This window comes from Bos javanicus, chromosome 11 (assembly GCF_032452875.1).
Source record: "Bos javanicus breed banteng chromosome 11, ARS-OSU_banteng_1.0, whole genome shotgun sequence".
NCBI classification, from domain to species: Eukaryota; Metazoa; Chordata; class Mammalia; order Artiodactyla; family Bovidae; genus Bos; species Bos javanicus.
In genome coordinates this window covers 91,340,512-91,365,535 of record NC_083878.1, presented here as the reverse complement: position 1 = coordinate 91,365,535, position 25,024 = coordinate 91,340,512, and the positions used below count along the sequence as shown (strand labels likewise).

General features: G+C 38.6%; 1 long non-coding RNA gene across 3 annotated transcripts; it reads left to right on the top strand.

Moving 5' to 3' along the window:
• The first annotated feature begins 5,149 nt into the window (after nucleotides 1-5,149).
• On the top strand, nucleotides 5,150-21,768 carry LOC133257485 (uncharacterized). 3 transcript variants are annotated; one of them, XR_009739576.1, is made up of 3 exons: nucleotides 5,150-5,569; nucleotides 7,114-7,284; nucleotides 21,641-21,768. It is a non-coding gene; the product is annotated as an uncharacterized LOC133257485 (long non-coding RNA). The 3 variants fall into 3 exon arrangements; XR_009739578.1 differs by lacking the exon at nucleotides 21,641-21,768 and adding an exon at nucleotides 20,197-20,260; XR_009739577.1 differs by lacking the exon at nucleotides 21,641-21,768 and adding an exon at nucleotides 17,458-18,299.
• Nucleotides 21,769-25,024: the final 3,256 nt, after the last annotated feature.

Genomic DNA, 25,024 nt, shown 5'->3' with positions numbered 1-25,024 from the left:
TAGATAATTTGAGTCTTCCACAGCAGGGATTTTAAGGGTCAAATTATTTTTAAAACTGCCCAGTTTTCTCCTCTACAGTTATCGCCTCAGATATTAGTTGTTAGAATGTAGAGATTGCTTCTTTATGAAAAAATATTGAAACTGCATTCCCACAGAAATATTAACATGTCAAATGTTATGCACACACATTCCTCAGGGATTTCTTTTCTGTCCCACATCTACACAGAATTGAATTTTAAAGTGATTGCTTTGGTGTTGATACTTTTTACAAGGGTAGACAATGTTTCTTATTTGTAAAGAGAATAAAGCAGTCAAAACCCATAGAAATATTGAAATGGAAGAATATCTTTCTAATAATTTTGGCATTTCCTTATACATCTCATGGCCACTTTGTAGATTATTATTCTCATACATGAGGTGAAACCAGCTTACTTCTAACTCATCTCAACTCCTGTGAACTGTGATTTACTTTTCTAAAAAGTAAAATAATTCCATCTTTGAATTGAATGTTCGGTGGTCGTTAGCCTTATAATGCTAAATATTATCACTATCTCCAGACACTTTATTCAAAACATAAGGACATATATTCTATAAAATGATTTTAAGGAGGCTATTTGAGGAAAATATCGTAGCTTAAAGATCTGTTTTACCAGGAGCTCAAAACGATTTGAGTCAGCTTCGTTTAAAAATGGTTGGTAAGTTTCAGGGGTCATCTGGAAACTGTGGGAAGAGCAGGCTGACCGTCACTGCACGTGCACAACTGACCTTATTATCTTCAAGAAGAAGCCATTCCACATGAACATATTTGTTCTGAGCAACCAGATGCTGGGCAAAAGGGACATGTGGATTTGAATGTGTAATGCAGTTATCTTACAAATATTCTGACTCTAATTTAAAAATATACAGCTTTCAAACTTTAAAAAATATATAGCTGATATGCTAGGAGAAGAGAATGAATATCATCAGTTAAAAAGCAATGATTGTCAGGATTGGTGAAAATGCTAGATCCAACTATAGGTTGTCTATGAGAGACCTGTTTTGAATATACAGACATAGATAGGAGAAAGGAAAGAGAAAAAGATAAATCCTGAAAAAACTAATTAAAGTCAATTTGGAGTAGCTAATGAAGTTTCAGAAAAAATAGACATCATAACAAGAAAGATCACAGAGATAAAGAAATGGTCAGTTCTCAAGAAAACACTTTAGTCCTTAGAATGTATGCACCCAGGAACAGAGGATCAAAATATGGGGGACAAAAACTGAGATCTGCAAGAAAAAAATGGGCAAATTCCCTAAGGAAATTGGAGTCTTCTATCCTCTTTTTTTCTGTAATTGATACAAGCAGTAGGCAGAAAATCCATAAGGATTTAGTTGAACTAAACCGCATCATTAATCAACTTGATCTAATTGACAGATACAGAACATTTTCATCCAAGAACAGCAGAATACACAATCTGCTCAAGCTCTTGTGGAATATTCACCAAAAAAGACCAATCCGGGGCTATGAAGCACACTTTACACATTTAAAAGAATAAGAATCACAAAGAGTAAGAACTCTCTGGAATTAAGCTGGAAGTTAATAACAGAAAACTGGAAATCCCAAATACCAGGAAATCAAACAAAGCACTTCTATAGTAACATTTGGGTCCAATAAGTCTCAAGAGAATTTTTTTAAAAAATTAGAGATAAACGGCAATAAAGATCATTTATAAAAATTTGTCAGATGTCTGAACTTTCAGTTTTCTGGCTACAAAATGAGTGTGATACTGTAATCATATCTGTTCCAAATGGTTGTTGGGAAGATTAATGAGATGATGCATGTAGTTGGCTCTCAGTGAAGTTTTCAATAACTATTATAAATATAACAGTATTGATAAATAATCTGTGCTGAATGGGATTCTGGAACAGATAAAGGATGATTTGGTAAAAACTAAGGAACTCTGAATACAATATGGGCTATGTTAATAATGCTTTATCAGTATATTTACATTAATGATAACAAAGGTAGCAAAGTAATGTAAAATATTAATACAGGGGAAACTTTGTGTGATTATATGGGAATTTTGTACTATCATCCCAATTTTCCTGAAAATCTAATATTCTCCTAAAAAAAATAAAGCCTAATTAAAAATTAATGACAAAAAGTCCTATTGGAGTATTTTTTTCTAGCAGCTTATTCTAAATATATCTCATTTATTCCAGCTATATCTTAGTTTTTTCTTTTAAATTTCTATATTTATTCCATAGAGCTATGGTTGTTGTTTAGTCACTAAGTCATGTCCACCTCTTTTTGATCTCAGGGACTGCAGCATACCAGGCTTCCCTATCCTTCACTATCTCCTGAAGTTTGCTCAAATTCATGTCCATTGAGTCAGTGATGCCATCCAACCATCTCATCTTCTGTTGCCCCCTTCTCTTCCTGTCCCCAGTCTTTCCCAGCATCAGGGTCTTCTCCAATGACTTGGCTCTTCTCATCAGGTGGCCTAAGTATTGGAATTCAGCTTCAGCATCAGTATTTTTAATGAATATTTAGGTTTGATTTCCTTTAAGATTGATTGGCTTGATCTCCTTGCAGTCCAAGGGCCTCTTAAGAGTCTTCAACATCACAATTTGAAAGCATCGATTCTTCAGTGCTGTCTTCTTTATGGTAGAGCTGTTGGGAGGATTAAAATTTCATAGTGCAGTTATGGCATGGAGAAGATGGCTGATAATTATTCCTATACTTCCATAGCTAAAACTACTATATAGTAGTTTTAGACTGGCCCCCAGGGCCATAGGGGGAAAAATTCATGAATTATGCTGAAATACAGATATTGAATAAAATGGTATTTAAAGCATGGCCATCTATCATATTAATTTGATTTTTATATTCATTTTTTTCAGATAACAAATTTGCCACAATTCAAAACATTTTAAAGAATATATATTAACAATTTCCTTGGAAACACTGGCAAGTTGTAAACCACTAAAGGTTGCAGCAGAATGTATCATTAATAAAATAAATTCGGGAATCAGGGAGATTTGGATTCAAATCAAAATATGCTGCTTATCATTTTGTGCTTTTTAATAAGTTACTTGAACTCTCTAAACCTCAGTTTTATCAACTGAAAACAAAGATGGTATTTTAATTAAATGAAATAATGCTTAGTAGATATTTAACAGTCCTTGGTATATGATAAAGTGATAATTATCATTATTATTATACAAGTTTATGGACCCTAAATTTTCTGTTAGTATTTTGGAATTACAAACATCTAAAATAATTATTCATAGCATTCTATATTATAATGTAGGAAATAAGTGGATTTTCAAATTTTATATAGCTAGATAATAATTGTGGAACTAGACCTGGAATACCAGATCTCTTTTCTTCCAGACAAGTGATGTCTCCATTAAAAAAAAATGTATTAATGTTCCACAGTATTGGGTAGAATAAGAATAGATTGCATTTTTTTCATATCTTCATTTATTTTTTGATATGAAGACTCAGGAAACAATTTTGGCTCAATTATGGTTTCTCTCCGAGATAAACTTTGGAATTACTTTCCTATAATCCAACTTCTATACATTCACAGGAATTGAGTGTAACAGAGAAAGAAATGTAGTTCACCCACCTCAGAGCAAGTTCTAACACTCCCATGCCCTTGATTGCTAATCAAGGAGGCTTCTTGCTATATTTTCAACTTAGAACTATTGACTCTAATTTATCTCTACTAACAAATACTAATAGATCAGTGTGTGAATAAATTGCTTCAACATTCTCCCATACCTGCCTGTCTCTGGTTGCCCAATTTTACTATTTTTATTCAAATTTCTTAAAGTATTTTATAGCAATCCATAAGCGATCTTGATATTAAATAATTTAATAGAGGCTTTTGTGGTAAATAAATACACTGCTAGGTGTTCCACATGGTTACCTCTTTTAAAACAAGAGTCGCTGACACCTCATCACATGAGATGTTACACACTTTGTATTCTGATGTGTGGGAAGACACGGAAATGCATCTTCCCTAACTGTGATGCTTGGACCTATCTTCTCTAAGTATTTTCACTTGGGATTCGAGTTGTCATAGTTCATAGACACACATGCAAGGAAAGAACTATCTTACTACCTTGAAAGCTCTCTCCTCCTCGGGGAAGGTCTTCCATCACTGACTCAGCTATCTAATTGACTAAGCATCAGTTGTCCAAGCACTGCTGGCTAAAAATTATTTTTACAGTGTATGTAAACTTGGAAATGCAAATCAAAACGAGAGAGAGAGGAGGAGGAGGAAGATAATGTCTTCCAGATGACAGCTTTCTGGATGGGATCTGAAGCCTGGAGCAAGAGAAAATTTTCATTAACATTCAGATTACATGTCATTTTGATTCACACTCCCTAAGCAAGCTAATTTGGTCGGCAGCCAACCTTATCACTGTGTGATGACAACACAACAGGCTTTACCACCTCCCTTTCATTGCTAATGACGCCTTGAGTGACAGCCATGGTGTCAGAGCTCTGCAAGACACCTCGCCCTGCCTCTGCCTGCGATGTCAGAGCTGCTGCTACCCTGGGCTCTTGCCATGCAGTCCTGGCAAGGACGGTCTGTGGCTCTAGGGACACGGTGGCCACCATCACCCCCATGCACATGCATACCCACACACACACAGGTGCCCCTGACACTCACCTCTCACATACCGCATGTTCTCGGAACAGTATCACCAGGACAAAATCAATTGCACTGGTAATTGGATGCCCTCTGAGGACCTCTGCCCTTCCACCCAGGGCAGCAGGGATTAACCCTTCACCTCACCTTGGCTGCACCCAGGCAATGGCTTCTTTGTTGTACTCTAATGCCATTCTAGTCTGTGCTCATATGTCACCAACATTTGTTTGCTTGTTTTTTAATTTTCCTTCACCCTGTTTTTAAAAATCTTTTGTTCAGTACAGACGTATTTTTTTTTCAGAAATCAAGAAGTTTTGTTTTCTTGTCTGTTTGTCTTCAGATTTCAGCTCAGTGAACCGCAGCCCTCTGGTTCCAACGTCCTGCTGGGTTTTGAACCATGAGAAAGAGCATGAACTTTGTTTCCTGCCTGGAAAGGATTCTATCTATGTAGGTTTGGGATAGGACCATACCCTCAGAGGTCAGATGGGTTATGGCAGCTGTCTGGTTTCCAGGAATGCCTTTGGGTGTCCCGGAGCATGGAGGCATACTTGTGATGGAGCCGCCATTCAGCACCTGTTTGTGACTGACTGAATGAATGAATGTGCATGTCTCATAATGAATTTTGTTTTGTCATTTCCACCTGAGATTGATCAGGGTCATTTTCAAATTCAGAATCCTGCCTTTTGTGTGTACCCTCTCCCTCCTCGGAGTCCTCTGCACTCTGTTTTTATGACAGGAGTCTTGTCGTCATGGAAGTAAAGGTCAACTGGGGTTCTAACTGAAGCCCTGGTTCTCTCACCCCTATGATGTGTCCCAGTTTGCACTTTCATTAGTTCATTTATTTATTTAGCAGGTGGTCACTGAGTGTCCATGACTGCAGGTCCCAGTACTGGGAACCCAGTGCTGGGTTCCTGGGCTAAAAGGTAAGCACAGGTGAGCAGGTAGATCCCCTGGTGGCTGGGATCTTGAATCTAATGAAAGATACAGAAAAGTTTATTGTAGTTTAAAGATGACAGGAAAGACGAAATTCTCAATTGAAACAGACAGGTGTGTGACAGAGTGGACAAGATGCTCCCTTTAACAGAAAGCCCTTGCTGGGAGCCTCTGCTTCCTTGAATTTGTGGACTATTCGGGCCTCTGAAATTCAAGGTTCTGCATAGATGAGACTATCTATGAATACATAATTTATAAGGAAAGATGAGTGGATACTGTTTTCTAGACATCAGTGGTCATCAGTGACCTAGTAGAAGAAATTAAATGTTCATGTAAAGATGGAAAACAAATATATTAAGAGGTGGTCATAGCTCCAGCTTTGAGGAAGTTCAGTAAAGACACATTTCATTTAAATATCTGTCACAGCTCTCACCATGAAGATGTAGTAATTAATTATTTTTCTCACTTTTTGAATGCACATGTAGGAGGCATTTGAGGTTTGAGAGGAGAGAATGATAACTCTCTCATTAGAAATGCTTTTTTTTTGGCTTATTTGAAAATGTGGAAAGATTAATCAATTTGGAATTAAAATAATTCTTATGGACTCTGTGGGAGAGGGAGTCTTATGGACTCTTGGGAGAATGGCATTGAAACATGTATAATATCATGTATGAAACGAGATGCCAGTCCAGGTTCGATGCATGATACTGGATGCTTGGGGCTAGTGCACTGGGACGACCCAGAGGGATGGTATGGGGAGGGAGGAGGGAGGAGGGTTCAGGATGTGGAACACATATATACCTGTGGCGGATTCATTTTGATATTTGGCAAAACAAATACAATTATGTAAAGTTTAAAAATAAAATAAAATTTTTAAAAAATAAAATAAAATCAATACAGATGCACCATTTATTGGGTTGCTTAAATTTTTATCCTCTCTAAAGCTTTCTTTTCACATCTGTAAGATTATAACCATAATAAGCCCTATTTATGTTTTGTGCACTCCATGTAAATAATTAAACTCTAAACATAAGTCAATGTTTGTTTTCAACTCACACAACCGTCTTGTTGTTTCCAGCTAAAGAAAAGATGCATTACAACAAAGAACTTTGGCTTCTCTTTATGTTTTATTACACTTTCCTCAAGGTGAAGCTTTTAGAAAATAAAGCCTATAATGTTTTAAAATCAAATTTGAAAATATGGGAAGACTGGTGAGTGCAAATAAGATGGAATTTTATCGGTACTAGAGTTTTTAATTTATTATAGCTTCAAATAGCACAGGGATACAAGGGAAGGACTGTGAATCTGTATTTTCCAAATGTATCCATAGTTGACAAGAGTTTGAAACAAGCAGGGTGATTACCTTGGAAGATTAAAGAACTTACTTCAGTTAAGGGCCACAGAGTTTTCAGTGGCCTAGTTCATATACAGTAATTTTAGTTAAAAGTGTTCCATAGGAATATTCCTGTGGAAGGCTGGCCTTCTTGCTTTTGCTGGGTTTTTTCTAAGGCTTTTCTCCTGTGTCTACCTGTAGTGTTCTTCTGAAACACCTTTCTCAAATGTAACTAAGGACATTTAACCATCAGACTCAGGGCTTTCCTCACTTTAAGTGTTCATTTCTAGAGTTCTTCGGAAGCATCCATTCCTCTGGACACACAGCGTGGAAGCAGAAGAACATCGAGGCACCTGTGAAAAGAAACACAAGGTAGCTGTGATACTGACAATTATATTCAGAAAATGAGGTGAAATGTATTATCTGTGGTTCCAGAGAGTCTGTGCTGTTGGGGAAAAGTTTGTTTGTTTGTTTGATGTTTAATATAAGGATCTGCTTTAGAGAATTTAGAGTTTTCTGAAATGGAAATAATAGACTGCCTACCTTTTGCAGTAGTAGGTTACAAAGTGAAATAATTCTTACAGAGTAGACAAGTTCTTGTCAACAACATTTAAGTCTGTCTTTGTATATGTGCTGGGCTGAATGAATCACGAACTGGAATCAAGATTGTCAGCAAAATATCAACAACCTCAGCTATGCAGATGATACCACTCTTATGGCAGAAAGTGAATAGAAGCTAAAGAGCCTCTTCACTAGAATAGAACTTGAAATATTCTTACTTTGGATTAAACATTAGGGTCACCTGGGATGCAGGTTACAAAAGGATGCTGTGCTGTGTTCAGTCGAGTCTGACTCTTTGTGACCCTGTGGATGGAGCCTGCCAGGCTCCTCTGACCATGGGATTCTCCAGGCAAGAATCCTGGAGTGGGTTGCCATTTCCTCCTCCAGGGGATCTTCGAGACCCAGGGACTGAATCCTTGTCTCCTGAGCCTCCTGCTCTGGCAGGTGGATTCTTTACCACTGCACCATCTGGGAGCCCCAACTACAAGATGCCTGGACCCCAAAGGTAGAGCTTCAGTTTTGACTGCTCTGGAGTGAGGTTCTTTCTAAGCCAGGATTACAATTACTCCCTGATTGTCCTAACATGCATCCAGAATTCAGAAACACTTAATGCTAGTTGATTTCCATAAGTATTTCTCCTTGGATGCATCTGGTACTTTCTGTAGGTACTTGTACTGATCAAAGTTAAAGCAACTCAGTGTGGCTGGGCTGGCTGCATGGCCGGCAGGCCTGATACCAGCACTGGGAGCAGATTGGTAGAGATTAAACAGAGGGTTGATCCATGCCTCATTCATTATTGCTTTATCCAAGAGACAAGCATCGGCCGCGTCTTCTGGTCTTCGCCTCAAATAGAGACAGGCGCTGACAACTCCAGCCCGCCCATCCTCCCCGGGAAGACGACCTTCACGGCACGCAGCCAGCAGCACCATGCCAGCGACGGGGACAGAGAAAAGGTTATGATATACACCCTCCGATCCGGTACATTGAAAGACTGCAGAGCCCAGGGTGTATTAAAACCACCCCATTCCCAGAGCCTGTTAGCAGCGATTGGAAAACATCATTCTCAACACAGTGGGGAGAATCCTGTCACTTTGCAGTGGAGGCAGGATGGGGATTCTGACAGCTCAGTGACAGTGTGTGTGTGCTTGTTACGACTGCTCTTCTCGGTGACCATGCTCCCCAGACTTAATGACACCAGTCTTGGCATAGTCCTCACCCTCTCTGAACATTTTCCTCTGCTGAGAATTAGGCATTTAATTTTCTGGGTCCTTATTGTGGCTTTTGGATGTCCATTTTCATTAAGCTATTTCTGTGTACATAGAATTTTGACATAATAAGAGCACCGGCGTAGACTGGTGTGGCCACTGGCAGATCATTTCAAATCCATTTCTTCCATACTGTGGCTTAATTTAAAGGCTGGATTACTTGAAAATGCATTTATTAAGTCTGACCTACTTTTTAAATATTTAATATTCCATTTTGGTTTCCTTGTAACAGAAGAAGCTTCAAGGTCTTCATGTTCTTGCCAATTTTTAAAGCACTGATATTGATTCAGCTAATAAGAAACTGTACAGACTCATCGTCCCCTGGACCACTTTCAAGATGTGTATTTAAAGCAATTAGCAGTTCACAAGATCTTCCTGGTACCTGGATGTCCCAAAGGGCTGGTCTACATTTGTTCTTGATAAAAAAAATTATCCTCTTTCATTTTCTTCAGATATGAGACTCTGTATTGGCAATAAGGTCCCGAATCCACGACAGGACAAATATCCACCATCTTCACAGAGGAAAGACTGCTTATAGCTTATTAAGGCTTATTCCTCTGATCAAAACATTCTGATTTAAGCAATGATAGGTGTAGGCAAAAGATAGATATAGATTATTGAGAATGGGGAAGGAACAAAATAGGGAGAAAATAAAAAATAAGTGCAATGCAAACTTGTGAGATTTAAGCAATAGTTGTAGAGGCAAACTGCTTAGTTCATCGTAAAAATAAGATAGCATACTTATGTGAAAAAACTCAATAAAAGACAATAAAAAATGAAGATGCATTTGGGTGGAGAAATGTAAGAGGGGAGTCACTCACAGCTAAGGGTAAACTCATCACACAGAAACACTGCACTTAAAATCGTGTCCTAGATGGAGTGCAAGTTCCCCAGCAGTCAAAGCAAAGATAAGCCATGGCGATTACTTGAATTAAATCTCCATATGATTGGAGCAAACAGGTCACTCAGAAATGAAGTTCTTTTTGATCCCCGTCTCATGGAGAGTTTCTCTAATAGAGTCACTTGAAAGGAATGCTTGAGGTCTAGATGACAGCACCCAACAAATTAGCAATAATAAATGTGATAGAGGATTTCATAGAATTGAAAAAAAAATATTTATCAAATTATGTTCACACTTAGATTCAGGAGTAGAAATGCAGTAGGTGACGCTCAGTCTCTGCACGTGATCCCGTTTATGACTCTGTCTTAAAAGCAACAGATCTCAAAACTGCGAGCAGGCGGTGGTGGAGGTGAGCAGGTTGCTGCTCAATTAGCACAGAGAAGAAGTGCTGCGTGTCAGACAGGCTGGTAGGGACGCGCTTTACAAGAGCAGAGGACTCGGCTTTCATCTCCTGCAGAGTTCAAAAACATGACTACTGGAAAAACCATAAAAATTATTTGTCTAATAAATGGAATATCTAGAGACCACAGAGTATATTAGATAATAAGACCTCTTTTTAAAGAGAAAACCAAGCCTGCAAAAATTTCATGAAGGCCACTTGATATCAAGTTAGTCTGAAATTTTTTTCTGAAAAGAGGTTATAACAAAATCCTAAATATAAACCAGGGTTAAAATTTTTATTTATCTTTCACTATCCCAATCCCAAACCACTACCTCCTCAAAGCCATCCTGAACCTGTTCTGGTTTTATACCATGAATCTTAAAGAATTTTCTTCTTGTTGTATTGCCTCTCTTATCCAAAAGCTTCAGGGAAGCAAAGATCTCCCTTTTGTATTAATATTTTGTGTCCCATTTTGTGCATATTAAATAATCATCAAACCTCTACTGAATAAATATGTCCAAGATGATTTATTACAGAATACTAAATACCAGCAGGTGTGATGGAAGATCTATTGGGATACAGATATTGTAGTAGACCACGGATCAAAGCAATTTAGAGACCATTCATTAAAGACTTCATATGTTTACCTGGGAACCCTTTTAGTTTTTATTTCTGCTGCTCATTCTGACCCCAATGTGTCCTAATTCCAATACAAGAGAACACACTCAACTCCCTGATAACATGCATCACAAACCCCAAGACAGCTGATCAAATTAAAAGTGTAGGTGCCTCATAATTCACTTTTTATTTACTGGAAATTTAGCTTACCACTGATATAATATTGCATATGATTAATTATGCCATAAAATTTGTATGTTCGGCTTATGCTTGCTCCTGTAAGTGGAGCCATGTCTGTTTTTTTGTATTCTATAGAGAGCTCAACACGACTCATTGAATTTTCATTTGCATGATATTTACATATATTTGCATTTCCATACAATCTTACTAATTTTGCATAAGAAATACACCAAATTCTAAAGATAATGTAGTCTAATCTTACGAGTTCCCCCCAAAATTGGCACTATTGGAAGAAACTGGGTAATGCAAGAAATTGGCAAAAAGTACAAGATGTGTTTTAAAATATTGAAAATATCTCACTGTTGCATACAGAGTTCTATTTGCAAAACGTTTCCATATATTTCATCTCCTTTGAACTACATTTGAAATTTTTAGATAAATAGGTCAGAGGTGACACCAATCTTACCAAAAGAAACTTTGTCCTGGAAGTTCAAGGTTATGTTCAAGGTCAAGGAATAGGTTCCTGGGAGAATGACAGCTTGAACTCTTGAGCCAAATCTCCAAACCTGAAGCTTCTTCCACCTGGTTCTGGACTTGGGTCCACAAGGAAGACGAAGAGGTTGGAAGAAAACTGTGCTACAGGCCAGAGAAGTGTAGAATCCATGCTGCTTCCTCCTCCGTTTGAGGCTCTCACTCCATCCTTCCCTCTGAACCCTAATTCCCTCTCTCCAAATGCACAGCTTTATCCCCATTAATTGATTCTGCTAAAGTTAAACAAAAAATTCAAGGTGGGGGGGTCTCTCTCTGGAACTTGTGCTTTTAAAAGGAGGTTCTTTCAGTTAAAAGAGCTTTTTTCTTAGAGAGATGGTGCTGATATTTCAGGATTATCAGACAGGTTGCTTTTTGACAACGGAAAGGCCAGTCCTGATTTTGATCGTTAAATTGCTGAAAGGATAAAACAGAAAGAGAGCTGTGTGTTATGAACTCTAAGTTCTTAAGAAGATGAGAATGAGTTATAAAGGGAGATTTGGGGGTATCTTCAGGGGTAAACGTGAACTCTTTAGATAAACAACTGAATCACAGAAGCATTTAATGATCAGCCCCACAATAATTGCCTGTCTCCTATCCATTTTGAGACACTGCTCAGTAGACTGCACTGTCCTTAATCCTTTCAGTTAATCCATAAAGTTGCTGCTGCTACTGCTGCTAAGTCGCTTCAGTCATGTTTGTCTCTTTGCGACCCCATAGATGGCAGCCCACGAGGCTCCCCCGTCCCTGGGATTCTCCAGGCAAGAACACTGGAGTGGGTTGCCATTTCCTTCTCCAATGCACGAAAGTGAAAAGTGAAAGTGAAGACACTCAGTCGTATCCGACTCTTAGTGACCCCATGGACTGCAGCCTATCAAGCCTCCTCCATCCATGGGATTTCCAAGCAAGAGTACTGGAGTGGGTTGCCATTGCCTTCTCTGAATCCATAAAGTAGTGATCACTAACTTCCTAAGTGAACAATCCAGTGCTTAAAAGAATTATATAACCTGCCCAGAAGTCTCATAGCTAAACATGTAGCTGCCTCAAGATTCAGACTGTGGTCTCTCAAAATTTTCAACCACTTTATTAATGTCATTCTTCAGATTGTTGACAAACATACATTTGAATAATTAGACAACTAGAAGGACATATGCAAGCCTGGCCTTGTATCCTGCATTTCACAGGAGAAGATCATGTCCTGATGGCATGATCCAGACTGGAGAGCTGGTTGGTGGCCGCATCTAGATGAGAACCGAGTCTCACGCACGGATTGTTTTCAATTGCTTGTTGCTTTGCCCCAAAGTATCTAGCTTCCACTCTTTCCTCAAGCTGACTCTCTGTACATGTGCCCCACTTAATTGAGTCTCTGTGATAATTCCTCCTGCTTAGATCCCAGTAACTGATATGAATCAACACAAACATACCGCAACCTGTAGGGTGACTAGCAGCAGCAGAGTACTGACAATGAGTAAGAGAGACATTAGTTCATCGAGAATGTAAGATTTTGCATTTTGGATTATGCTAGATGTCCATATACTTCACTGGATTTTGAGTTAGAAAATTTGTTTTCCAGTCTCAGCATGAGTGTATGTAAGTGGCACGTCCTGGGTTCTGACATATATACCTTCTGAGACAGCTTTTACACACACAGTTGAAATAATTAAAACCTGCCTCACAGAGTTGTTGGAAGTAAGCACAACTATAAATATAATAAGGATAAGATGTATAAATCATATATGTATGCATAATAAATGACATTTCCATTTTTTTTAACTTGTTTGTTTTATGTAAACACCTCTAAAGCCATTCACATTGGTGTGTTGAGTACCTGGTGAAAACTGAGACGTTAACTGTATACTGTGGTTTAAGTCAGTGTCGAGTAGTTTTCCAATAAATCTCGGGAATTAATTGTATAGTCATGACATGAGTCTTAAAGAATAGAGCTGCTCCCTGTAAGCCTCTTCAGCATCTACCACGAGTACTCAATTCTTTAGTAGTTATCCATCTAACTTTTCTTTCCTTTTTATCCCCCTTGTTCTGCAGTGAATATAAATGTAGTCAGTTTTGTAATATTAATAACCTCAGATATGTGGATGACACCATACTTATGGCAGAAAGTGAAGAAGAACTGAAGAGCCTCTTGATGAAAGTGAAAGAGGAGACTGAAAAAATTGGCTTAAAGTTCAACATTCAGAAAACTAAGATCATGGTATCTGGTCCCATCACATCATGGCAAATAGATGGGGAAACAATGGAAACAGTGACAGACTTTATTTTTGAGGGGCTCCAAAGTTACTGCAGATAGTGACTGCAGCCATGAAATTAAAAGATGCTTACTCCTTGGAAGAAAAGTTATGACCAACCTAGACAGCATATTAAAAATCAGAGACATTACTTTGCCAACAAAGGCCCATCTTAGTCAAGGCTATGGTTTTTCCAGTAGTCATGTATGGATGTGAGAGTTGGACTATACAGAAAGCTGAGCACTGAAGAACTAATGCTTTTGAACTGTGGTACTGGAGAAGACTCTTGAGAGTCTCTTGGACTGCAAGGAGATCCAACTAGTCCATCCGAAAGGAGATCAGTCCTGAATATTCATTGGAAGGACTGACACTGAAGCTGAAACTCCAATCCTTTGGCCGCCTGATGTGAAGAGCTGACTCATTTGAAAAGACCCCGATGCTGGGAAAGATTGAAGGCAGGAGAAGAAGGGGACAACAGAGGATGAGACGGTTGGATGGCATCACCGACTCAATGGACATGAGTTTGAGTAAACTCTGGGAGTTGGTGATGGACAGGGAGGCCTGGAGTCCTGCAGTCCATAGGGTCACAAAGAGTGGACATGACTGAGTGACTGAACTGAACTGAACTGAACTGAAGGGTAGTTATGCAATATTGATTCAGTCATCAACATAGCATCCTTCCTGTCTCACACTTACTACATGATGTGTAAGGTTTCGTGTGTGTGTGTGTATGTGTTAGTCACTCAGTCTTGTCCAAGTCTTTTGTGACCCCATGGACTGTAGCACTCCAGGCTCCTCTGTCCATGAGATTTCCCAGGGAAGAATTCTGGAGTGGGTTGCCATTTCGTCCTCCAAGGGATCTTCCATATATATTATGGCATATATTAATATATTATTACACTGCTGCTGCTGCTGCTAAGTCGCTTCAGTCATGTTCGACTCTGTGCGACCCCAGAGACGGCAGCCCACCAGGCTCTCCCATCCCTGGGATTCTCCAGGCAAGAACACTGGAATGGGTTGCCATTTCCTTCTCCAATAAATCCCATGGACAGAGGAGCCTAGAGGGCTACAGTCCTGGGGTCACAAAGAGTTGGACACGACTGAGCAACTGAGCACACACGTGGAGCACACTCATGTATATGAAGCTCACAAACCCCAGTCGTATCTGTGGGTTTCATACCCTGTTTCCTCTGCCCTCACCCTCGGCTTCCAGGGAAGAGGTGTCTGGCTGACAAATGCACAGATCAGTGGCTTCAGTCGTTCCCGAAGCAACCTTGACCTCTAGTCTCAACACTGCCCAGGCTTGTCTCTATTCCACTCGTGCCACAGAATGAGATCAGGGAAAAGCATCAGACAATTGTTCTACTGACAGTATGTTGCAGAGGTTGCTCTTCTGAGCTTTGTGTCTCACTGAGCTCCTTGGCAGGCTGTCCCCTGGGGAAGGTCGCCCCCTAATGTTATGGGAAGAAACTAAATACTCTTGCTTTAGCTATGTTGAGAAATGGCATACCCCTAATTTGATCTTAAAACCTGCGTGTGATCATAAAGAGATATAACACAACTACAGAATATCTTAACGGCATATTCCAGTTAATAATTCAGCTTTAAACATTGTACTGTATGCATTAAGAAAGATAAAGTAGCATTTTTATTCATGACTAGCTTTTGTAACTTTGTAGATTTTTACCTGAAATCATATTCAATTTTCATTTTCTATTTATTTCTTGAAAATTCCTATGTTCTAAAATTTTTCTTACTTCTGAACTCTTTTGTCCTTAAACATGAGAATATTTCTAAGACTTTCACCATATGCTTCCTTGAAAAGAAAACTTGAAAATATGGTCAATTATTCTAAAAAAAGATTAACTCAGTGATTATTATATAATGCTTAAGCATAATTCAGACAAGTTCACTGTTTGTTTGTTGCTATTTTAACTGTGGAGGCTTTTAGTTACAAAAGTCTTAGAGGAAAGCTTAATCTGTATTAAACTTTTCCAAAAATTTTAATTGGGAATTATAGTCTTTTGTTAAAATATTTTAATTTGGACTGAAATTTTCGATATGTAAGTAGAATATTAATAGAAAATAAAGGATAATTTTAAGGAAGATTGGTGTGTTTATATAAACATTTATTAACAATTAAAGGATAAATAAATATAATGAAAACTCTTAAGAAAAATTAACCAAAAAATTATTTCAACTTCTGTGTAATTTTGTATAAACTTACCTTACTTTAAATTTGAACGTACTCTGACAAGTAAAGCAGAACAGCTACTGAACTGGTTTAAATATTCAAGAGCTAATAATACTTGGTTTATTAACAAAAACAACTTTCAAAACAAATATGAATTATACTGTTTTGGATATAATTTATTATGGGTGATCAGATTTTTAAAAGGTTACTTAAAATTAGATCTATTACCCTACTGCCAAAGAAATGCAAAACAACATTCCAAGAATCTTTTAAAAATATGGTTTGTATGATTTGGGTAGCATGTAGATAAGTGCATATTTCATGACAGATGAGTGTCTATAAAGCAAATAAAAGAGGCAATTTCCTAAGGAAATTTCAATTTCTTCCAGTTGATCACAATTTCCAGTTTCTCTTCACCTAAATTCTTAAAAAATTTGAATCATAAGGAGATGAATAATATTTAGTACATCAAAAATGTAAAATAAACTATTCCTATAGTTTGAATTGAAGTCATACTTATTTCAGCCAGAATTAAAGTTCCAAACTCATATTTGAAATTCTGAGTTTTCCAAATGGGGATTGATCATGCGTTATTGTCAGCAGAGGAATGAGTTTAATTGTTTAGTGCTTACATTAGAAGTTGGAAGGTTTTTTAAAAAAAGTTGTTTCATTTCTTTGCAGAGATGCTCCAATGATGTGCAATTTTAACTGTCTATTTCAAATTGTCTATTTGAGTGTTTTTTTTTTTTAACAACTCTCTCAGGATCTCTGTATCAAATTGATTATAAGGCAATATTAGATATTAACAGACCTTCCCTCATAGTTCAGTTGGTAAAGAATCTGCCTGCAGTGCAGGAGACCTTGGTTCTATTCCTGGGTTGGGAAGATCCCCTGGAGAAGGAAATGACAACCCACTCCAGTATTCTGGCCTGGAAAATCCCATGGACAGAGGAGCCTGGCAGGCTACTGTCCATGGGGTCCCAAGAGCTTGAATTCAATTATCAATTACAAGAATAAAGGACCTCCACTACTTAAAGGCTGTAGTTTAAGTTAGAGGCTTGATTCTTTGCCTCTGATATGTCACCTGAATCTCTGCAGTGTGTGTGTGTGTGTGTGTGTGTGTGTGGTGACCTAGACGGGTGGGATAGGGAAGTAGGAGGAAGGTCCAAGAGGAACGGGATATATGTATATATATACTTGGTTCACTTCGTTGTACAGCAGAAACCAACACGACATTGCAGAGCAACTAAACCCCAAGTTTTAAAAAAGCAAATTTCTTAAGTGATGCTCAAATGTAGCCTGTATCCAAAAACACAACCCACTGGAAAATCCATTTTCATATGCAACCCAATTAAAATAGGGTTGTTTTATTTAGAGCTTCAACGTATTTCTGAAAGAGGATCGTTGTATTCTGATGCTTCACGTTGGGTAACAGCATCAGTCGGATGCCTGCTTTTCTTGACACTTCCTTTTGCGTTTGAATTCACTCTGTCCATCAGACAGCCTCTCATTAACCCTTCTTCGAAGGCTCTTGATTATCTATTGGGAAAGCAGAGTTCTCTTCGTTTATGAAAACGGCACCACCTCCTCTGCTTCCCAGTGGCCGGTGACATGCCTCAGCCAGGTCTCGGCAGGTGAAGCTCAGTCCTAATTGGAGCCGTTTCCCTGGGCAGGTGGAGATGCTGCTGTCAGAAGCAGGAAGAACACAGACAGGTGGTTTCAGAGGCAGCTGGAAAGGACGTGAGTGAGCACATAATAAAGTCACCAGAGACCAGCCGGCTCGCTGCTCCTGATGCTCTTTCTGAAGCTGACCTTTTCCTGGCCGCGCGGGTCTTATCTTAGCCCTGTGATAAATGCGAGCCGGAGTCACAGAATCATGACCTTTGAACACAGGGCCTGACTTTCAGCAGCTAATTCCCAGCAAGGCAAGAACACTGGTGACAGTCGCTTACGGTCGTTACTTTCACATCCAGGCTGTTGGCAGCAGTCTTTTACAGGCAGCTTCGTTTGGAGGCATGTTGTCATAAAGTCAATCGCCAACAGGACACACTGCAGTTCTGTAATTGCGGTTTCCTTCGGCGCTAATTAAATAAGTAGAATCAGAGCGGAGACTCAGGACACACGACCTTGATGTTCTCTGTGTGTCTGAAGCTGCCCTGTCTTCCATCTACTAATTTTAAACAGGAATCACAGTGGAGGCTCAGTTTCTGATCTCAGTACCAAAGATATCCTTCCTTATTATGACCTAATGAACCAATTTTAAATGCACAGGCTTTAAGACTCTATTTTTGGAAATATTGAGGACAGTGTGGTGAGGTTAAAATCTGTGTCCTGCAACTTTGTCCTCTGTTCAGAGTTCTCCTGGATGCTGACTCAACTGGCTACATTGTCAAACAATTCTCAACCGCTCCTTAACACCTGGTCCTCCAGATTCTTCCAGCAGCTCTCAGGTCTTGCTGGTTTGGTCTTCCCTTATACCTCATGGAAAACTTCCTGTTTGGGGAAAATAAATCTTTTCCTTCGCATCCTGTGCCTTCCTTCTGGTCTCTCCTAAGTTTGTTTGTACATCTCCCCCTGCACGATCTGTTCAGGTCTCACAATTAGTCTCTGTCCTGTTTGGCAGCTCCTGGCCTTCCCAGTGGTCAGCTTACGGGGTTCAGATGCCCACAAGGCCTGCACGGGGGAGTCTCAGACCTTCCACACAGCTCAGAGAGACAGAGTCCCACCAGGAGATGGAGGGAGAGCCCAGGAATGGTAGTCAAGTGATGGGAACGACTGCAGAACTGCTTCTGGGGCTCATTCCTGCGTGCTGTGTACTGAGTTGCTCAGTCATTCCTGTTCTTGTTCTTTTTGACCCCATAGACTATACCACCAGGCTCCTCTGTCCATGGCATGTCCCAGGCAAGAATACTGGAGTGGGTTGCCGTTTCCTTCTCCAGGGGATCTTCCTGACCCAGGGATCGAACCCAGGCCTCCTGCATTGGCAGGCAGATTCTTTACCACTGAGCCACCTGCAAAGCCCATCCCATTCCTGTTTCCTTGTAATAAAGAGCCTTTCTCAAGTCAGCTTCATTCAACTGGACCATTGCTATTTGCCCAAAATAAAACAGTCCTAGTTAAATAGCTTCCTGTCAACTGTTTCCTCTGCGTTAATGTGTAGTTAATAGTAAAATTACCTGTCTCACAGGTTTGCATGTGTTTCTAATAAGATAATATAGAAGTGCATTAAATAAAGTTATATATACATATAATATTAAAACTTGAATATGTCTTTGTGCACAGAATATCTGTTTTTCCACTGCAAATAATCTTGGAGACTTTATGTCTCCAGTCTATTTCTTTAAGAAATATAAAAAGACTATAGTGGAGATTTTGTTCACTGAACATCAACCTTTACACGCTTAACTAGATGTGGAGGGCAGTAGTTTACTAATAACTTCTCAAGCTAGTTTAGATTTTATGGGGAAAATGGGAAAAAAACTTAAATATACATAATTATATAGAACTGAATGCACATATACACCGTTTTGTCTCATTTCTGGAAATGGAACATGTGAGTGACTAGATCCATACACTTAGGCTTTCTTGAAAAAAAATTTAAAAATCACCTTTGAAAGAAAAATATATCCTTTGCCAACTCAGTTTTTAATTTTCTTCACTTTGCTCACTAGATTTTGACATATAACTAAGGTTTTATTTGTTCTTAGAAAAGCAAAAGATTTCAACTTAGCAAAATGTTTATTGAAATAGTCCCTCTTTGTAAGTCATTGTAAGAGATCATTTGGAGAACAGAATCATAAGTATTTTATAAATCCTTCTCCTGAGAACTTGGAGTCCAGGGGAAGAGGCAGTGCATTCACCGTCAGCTGCCCTGTGGTGAGCTGCTGTAGCGGTGGTTTAGTCGTTAAGTCGTGTCCGACTCTGCGAACCCATGGACTGTATCCCGCCAGGCTCCTCTGTCCAAGCGATTCTCTAGGCAAGGATACTGGAGTGGGTTGCTATTTCCTTCTCCAGGGGATCTTCCTGACCCAGGGATAGAACCCGAGTCTCGTGCACTGCAGGCAGATTCTTTACCGAGTGAGCTACGAGAAATATGGAAAAATGTAAACACACTGTGCTTGAAAAAAAAATTAAAATGTATTTAATTCTGCTTGGCACCGAAGCAATCAGGGAAGCCTTAACAAAATAATTAACTTTGGAGATATTAGTTTATTTATTTGCACTCTATGTATTATAAATACATTTTGAGAGGACTACTTTTCAGTTGTACTTTGAAGAATAAGTACAATTTCAAAAATCTCATAGGTCAGGAAAAAAGTATTACACACAGAAGAAACATTACATATGATAACACAAATTGCCTAATAGGAAGTTAATAGTTTATTTTTTTTTTCTTATCATGGTATACACAGAATGAATGAAAATTTGTGGAAGACTAATAAGTAATAAAATTACCCATAACCCACTGTCACGAGGTATGTTATATATCTTTCTAATTTATTCTAAATAATATTTATACAAATTCAGATAGCCTACATCTATATCTGTGCTGCCTTTTTTATTAATATATACAATACATTTTAACATTAATACATCATGAGTGCATATCTTCATTTTAACACGCAGTTCTTTTACCATTTTTTCCCCTAACTTTTCTCTAGTAGTGGCTATAATTTACATTCATACCAACAGTATATGAAAATATCTTTTCAGTAACCTTTGCCATTTGAATCACAGATGTGGTGTTTTATTTTCATGTTTGTTTCTGTAACTAGTAAGCAGTTGAGATGATCAATTGCTATTTTACAGGCTTACTGCTTGTACAACTTAATGCACCTTCTGCTGGATCGTCTCTAAACGTGAGTGTCTGCGTGTCATAAACACTTTTTCATGAGAGCAACTTGTCCCAACATTGTTCTGAATTTAAAGACACGTATGGAAGTCTCTTCTGTCTTAAATTACTTTCATCCCACAGACTAAGACCTGAAATTTTCATACAGCAAGATACTAGGTAAAGTCTAGGCATAATTTTCAGAAAGAACCCCAAGACAAGATATTACTCAGTTAATGCTCTCATAGTTCAACAAATATGCCTTGAGGGTCTGAAAGTTGCATGGTTGTATGTATGAACCCTTGGTTGGCAAAGGGTCTGAGTTTAGACACTCTGCATAGTTATAGGGTACCTTGTCTTGAGAGATTGAGGTCTTCTGAACCTGACGGACTTGGACACGAAGTCTTCAAAATGAAATTGGACAAATCTCATTAGCAATGCCAGCTACATTCGTGTCACACAGTCGTCTCTGGGGATCCTTGGGGGACTGGTACCAGGACTTTGTGGATACCAAAATCCAGATACTCTTATATAAAAGGGTGATGAATTTGCATATGACCTACACACACTCTCCTGTATATTTATATCATCTCTGAATTACTTATAACACTGAATAAAATAAAAGTAACATAGTTGTTAACACTATTTAAATAGTTGCCAGTGCATGACAAATTCAAGCTTTGTTTTTTAAGACTTTCAAAGATTATTTTAGAACACATTTTTGACCCCAAATTGGTTGAATCCACTTGCTGATACAGAAGGCTGATGGTGTTGACTCTGTGTTCTTTGTGAGAGCCCAGAGAGAATCGTGTGCTGTCCGAGAGTGTAGCTCCGCCCTAAGTCTGTCTGGTGTGAGCTTCAGGCTTATAGAAATTAGATCACTCATTGCCTGGTGCAGAGAACAGAGTTTATGAAAGCTGAATTTCTGCTGGCTCAAAGGAACCCTTTTTAAGAGCATTATATAGACGTCCCTGGTAGCAATGATAACCTCTGTATAGTGTTTACTGATCAGTTTTGTTTTCCAGGTTGGACCTCATTCAATCCCAGTTCTAGAGCAAACATTGGATTTCTTTATGATGCTGTTAAACAGTCAGAAAGCCACAACTGAAAATAAACAGATTAAATGCAAACACTTTGTAATCTTTTACCAGAGTTGTCATTTGTTTCAACTATATTTCTTTTATTGCCAGGCTGGAGTCAGATTATTTTACATGTGTTCTGTCTCTTTCTGGTTTCAAGAGAAGAGCAAAGAATGCTTTAAAGTAACACATGTGAGTAACATCAATATCATTAATAAAGCAGCCTTGACAAGTCATTTGTGAAACCAAGTATAGTTAACCCTCCAAACAGTACTTTATTGTTAGGAGCAAAATGGAATCCTACCTCCTTGGTCTACAGAAGAGCTCACAGATGGAAATGTGATGTCCTGACTTATTCTTTTTCTGTCATCACAGAGAAGCTGGTGAGGATCAGAAACCACACCCTCTCAGTCAACATGCAGATACAAGCTAATCAAAATCTTCCCGTGGTAACATTTCTCTTTAAATGCATGAAGATCTCTCTACTCAAGCAATAATCTTTCCTGATGGGCAAAATCAGACTGGCCCATATGATGAGTGAACCTCACTAGGCAGAATTTCTTCTGAAGAAAATGATAATTCTGTAGTTGTATTTCTCAAATCATTTTGTTGTGTCAAACACTGAATTGATTAGCACATGGTAATATATGAAAATTAGGGAGGCAAAGTGGATGTCATTTTTGTAAATCTTTATAAAAGTATCAGAGTCTACAGATTCCAGGTTCTGGGGTCTTATTGCTTTGGTTTGTAATAAGTAAGAAATAACGAAGTTGAAATGAAATTCTAGGCTTGAACTAGAGTATCTCTTTGTGTCATTTTTATCAGAATCCTCAAAAGTGGTAGGAAATACGGTAGATGGAATCCACACATCAAATCTATCAATAATCCTGTTATATATTGTCCTTTCAAGGGTCACACTGTAACGATAGCAAAACTGTAAAAATTTTAAAGCCATTTGATGAAAAGAGCGTGAAGCACATGTCAGTTTACAGGGAAGTGCAACTCATGTAAAAAGCTCCGCTCATATGCGTAGATTGGTAAAACCACTTTCTCAGGTTTTTCACTTAATCATGAAATATCACCTAATGGTCATCCAAGACTTAGGGAGAATGTCTCAGAGTAAAAGGGGATAAAAGATAACAAACAGAAAGACTAATAATTTAGAAGCAGTAGAGGGAAAATGAGTATTATTCTAAGTAGAATATGTGGAGAGTTTTGAAGGAAAAAAATCAAGAGAGGAACAGAAAGGGACAGCTTTAGACTGAGAACAAGCTGCTACCAATCAAGTGTGTGATGCCCAAGGTAAAAATATAAGCAGCATTTTGGAAAATAAAGTGGAGAAAAATCTTACGATGTAGAAGGAGAAAGGGATGAGAAGATGAGAGGAATAACAACAAAATAGAAGCAGGAAAGGGTGTATCATGGTCTGGATTGCATCCTTTGGAAAGTTACACTGAAGCCCTAACCTGGTACCTCAGAATGTGACCTTACTTGGAAATAAAGTTGTCATAGATGCAACTGGTGGGCTTCCCAGGTATCTCAGTGGTAAAGAATCTGCCTGCAACACAAGAGTTTGATCCCTGGGTTGGGAATATCCCGTGGAGGAGGGAATGGAAACACCCTCCTGTATTCTTGTTGGGAAAACCCCATGGGCAGAAGAGCCTGGTGGACTACAGTCGATGGGGCCACAGAGAATCAGACACGACAGGGCAAAGTGGCTAAGCACTAAATGGAACTGTAGTGGGCAGATGGCAGAGGGAGGTATGGGAAAAGCAACCAAGAAAACTCCCGTCTTGTAAGGAAGTAAAGAGAGAATGTCTACAGGTGGAGAACAAAAATCAGAGCAGTGTTATTTAGAGATGGAATGAAAACAGCAGAAAGAAAGAGCTGAAAGAGTTAACATTGACAATATCTCGAGAACGGAAAGGAGGGCAGGGCTAGAGAGTAGAGGGAGATTATTCATTATTACACTTTGGGGCTACTTATTTTTATCATGAACATTGCTTAGATGAAAATATTTATAATAGAAGAGGTATTATAAAATATTTGATGCTTTTGTCAATGAACTTGATAAACTAGTTTCTAATAAGAGATGAAATAAATTCACATTAAAAGATAAATTCTGATGTCATGCTTAGACTTTTCTCAAAGAAAAAAAGAAGAGTTTTAGATATTAAGAAGTGTCCTCAGCATCTATTCAGCTATCTGCAAAAATATGAAGAATTGTAAGCAAAATGGTTTACATTTCAGGTAGAACCAGCTATCTGACTAGCTCTTGAATTAAAGTTTTCCACTAATCTTGGGAAGAAGACAAAACTATTTTCAGCTTCCCTTGCAGTGGGATGTGGCCATTTGGATGAAAGAATACCAACAGAACAGATGTTATGTATTTCCACATGTGTCCATAGTAACCTTCACCTTCTTCCTCATATCCAGAATGGCTGGATGTTAGTACTATAGGCAAACTTGGAAACTGTGTTGAGGTGGCAGAGTTTTCTTACCAACTGGAATCCCTGAATGGAGCTGATTAAAAAAGTATTTAAGAAAGCTGATCAAGAAACATGACTAGGAAAGTTTTGCAAAAATAGCTTATGAATGGCCATTAAAAATCAGTCCAATCACTAACTTGCAAAGATACATGCACCTCAGTGTTCCTAGCTGCACTATTTACAATGACAAAGACATGCAAACAAACTCAGTGTCCATCCGCAAATGAATGGACAAAGTGTGGTACCTATATATAATGGAATACTATTCATCCATAAAAAATAATGAAGTAATGTCATTTGAAACAACATGGATTGACTTGGAGGGCATGATGCTAAGTGAAATAAGTCAGATAGGCAAAGAGAAATACTATATGATGTCATTTTTTATGTGAATTTTAAAAAATAATTTAAAAAATGAGTGAATGTAACAGGAGCAAAAACTCAACCCAATGGAAGGATCATATGAGGGCACAGCTTTCTGAGTCAAGGCTGATGGCTTCGGTTTCCACCATTAACTCAAGGGTAAGGGAGTTGAGGACAAGCAAGTAATGTCATCAATCAGGCTTGAGGATCACGTCTCAGAAAGAACTTTGATATGTTTACTGCAGCAAGAAGCAGATTGCAAGGAGATGTGGCAGCTGTCTCTTAGTCTTTTCCTAAAGAAACTAAGAGCCTGTGATTCACTGTCACAGTGTCAAAACAACGTCTGAACACTTGAGCCATGGACTTCCATTCACTTTCAAGGACAGCATCCTACTTGAAATCCACTCGGGTAATACCTGGGGCTTCCCAGGTGGCACTAGATGGTAAAGAATCCACCTGCCAATGTAGGAGATGCAGG